This window comes from Crocuta crocuta, unplaced genomic scaffold (assembly GCF_008692635.1).
Source record: "Crocuta crocuta isolate KB4526 unplaced genomic scaffold, BGI_CrCroc_1.0 scaffold49, whole genome shotgun sequence".
NCBI classification, from domain to species: domain Eukaryota; kingdom Metazoa; phylum Chordata; class Mammalia; order Carnivora; family Hyaenidae; genus Crocuta; species Crocuta crocuta.
This window is the reverse complement of record NW_027536462.1, coordinates 598,819-601,514: the sequence shown is the minus strand read 5'-3', so window position 1 is coordinate 601,514 and position 2,696 is coordinate 598,819.

Here is a 2,696-nt window from a genome sequence, read left to right as displayed (position 1 = left end):
TAAAGTATAAACCAGGGGCGCCTGACCGGCTCAGTCGGTAGAGCACGCGACTCATGATCTTGGGGCTGTGAGTTCAAGCCCCACGTTGTGCATAGTGCTTACTTAAAGGAATATTTAAAATAAAGTATAATACTGACATTATAACACAGACAGCAGAATATTATGCACCTATTTAAAAAAATATATGACATCTCTACATCCTGCATGCAAAGATAGCTGAAACATTTTAAAGTAAGCAAGAATATATAACATGACTTATTTTTATAAAAAAAAAAAAAAGAGAGAGAGACATATTGGGGCACCTGGCTGGCTCAGTTGGTGGGGTGTGTGACTCTTGATCTCGGGGTTGTAAGTTCAAGCCCCATGTTGGGGGTAGAGATTCCTAAAAAAATAAAATAAAAGCTTAAAAAAAAGATATACAGAGGAAAGTCTAGAAAGATATAGAACCTATTGTTATCCCTAGAGAGTATGGTTAGAGGGAAGAGAAGAGGGAACTATCTAATTTTTTTCTTTATGCATTTATGTGTTGTGAATATTTTTACAATGAGTATGTATTTGATTACATGAATTTTTAAAATGCACACTTTTAAAAACAGGTTTATTTATTTTTTTAAAATTTATTTTGAGAGAGAGTGTGTGAGCAGGGGAGTAATAGAGAGAGGGAGAGGGAGAGAGAGAGAATCCCAAGCAGGCTGTGTATTGTCAGCACAGAGCCCAACGCAAGGCTTGAACTCATGAACCATGAGATCATTACCTGAGCCAAAATCAAGAGTCAGAAAAATTCGCACTCTTTGTAAAAGGATGTTGAGGAAGAATAATTATGTGGGGAAATGATTATAATATATTCTTAGGTAAAATGTTTATGATATGTTCTTGGGTAGAAGACATTAGATGGTATTCTATTAGATGTGATGGCCATTGTCTCCTCATCCGTACAGAAACCCACATTTCAGGCTGTGTTTTCCAATGATGGCCTGGCCAACAAATATCCCAACCCATGGGCTCTTCTTTCAATGTGACTTTGACAGGCCTCCTCTGACAGGTGGCTGGGGGGAGCCTATGTTCGCTCCCCTTAAACCTGGGCAGATCTTTCTACCTGTCTTGCCCAAGCCAGTGAGCACAGAGGCGACATTCAGTGACCTTCTGAAGCCAGACCATAAAAGGTGATAAGGCTTCCATCTGGCTTTTCTCTCATTGTTGGGAGACACACTCAGGCCATTGGAGTCCTGAGTCACCATGTAGGACATCTGGTTACCCTGAAGCTGCCATGCTAGAACGTCCACGTGGGGAGACCTGTATACGCCAGCTGTTCCAGCCCCCACCCGTTTGAGTCTTCCCAGCCCAGGCGCTGTACGTGCAAGTGTAGAAGCCTTTGAGATGAGGCCACCTCCAGCCACCATCTGACTGCAACAGCGTGGGACACCCCAAGCCAGTGCCACCCGGCTGAGCTGCCCTCAAGTTCCTGACCCACAGAAACCCTGGCAGATAATGAATGAGTACTGTCGTTCGAAGCCACTAAGTTTTGAGGGTATGTGTGGGGTGTGATACGTAGCTACTGCACACCCTTTTGAGAGAACTTGCCGCTTCCCCAGCCTGGGAGAGGAAGCCTTAGGATCCGTCCGCTGTACACAAGCATCACACATACCATCTGTGGTGGGACCCCTGGAGGTTGCCTGACCCTCGTGGGGATTCTCTGTTTCTCTCTTCCAGAAATTTGGAATGTGAACACCGACACCGTGTGTCCAAGCTTGGGGGCACTAGACACTTCAGCTTTCTTTTTTACCTCGTGTCCCAGCTCGCAGAGGGTGGCAGAAGGAATCAGACACTCAGAGAGGAGCAGGAACGAGAGAGAGCCCGTAGCCCTAAAAGAAAATGAGAGGAACCTCCTTTCCGATTTTTCTGTCCTGTTCCTGATAGTCTTCGTACCCCTCAGTCCTTCCTTCAGATACTCTTATAATCATCATCATCACCAGCACCAGCACCATCATCATCACCATCATCAGCAGCAGCAAAGTTAATGGTGACTGAGTGCTCACTGTCCCCAACACTGTTCTAAGTGCTCTGCGTGTGTCAACTTTAATCCTTACAAGATGTATGGGGTTGACACCGCTATTGTCCTCATTTTACAGATGAGGAAACTGAGGCCTGAAAGGTAAAGTAACGGGTCCAACAGGCAGTTGAATGATGCCTTTTTAAAAGTTTNTGTGCCTGGCTGGCTCTGTCAGTAGAGCATTCAACTCTTGATCTCAGGGTTGTATGTTTGAGCCACATGCTGAGTATAAAGATTACTTAAAAATAATATCTTTAAAAAATCTAGAGATTAGAGGGGCACCTAGGTGGCTCAGGCAGTTCAGGATCTAACTTTGGCTCAGGTTATGATCTCGCAGTTCGTGGGTTTGAGTCCTGTGTCAGGCTCTGTGCTGACAGCTCGGAGCCTGGAGCCTGCTTCAGATTCTGTGTCTCCCTCTCTCTCTGCCCCTCCTCCACTCAGCCCTCTGTCTCTCTCCCTGTAAAAAATAAAATAAGTAAATATTAAAAAAATTTTTTTTTAAATCTTAGAGATTAGAAATATAGAGGTCACTAAAACAAATACTCTCTACACCCAATGTGGGGCTTGAACACACAACCACGAAATCAAGAGTCTCACACTCTTCCAGCTGAGCCAGCCAGGTGTCCCCCAAAAGGCAGTGGAATAA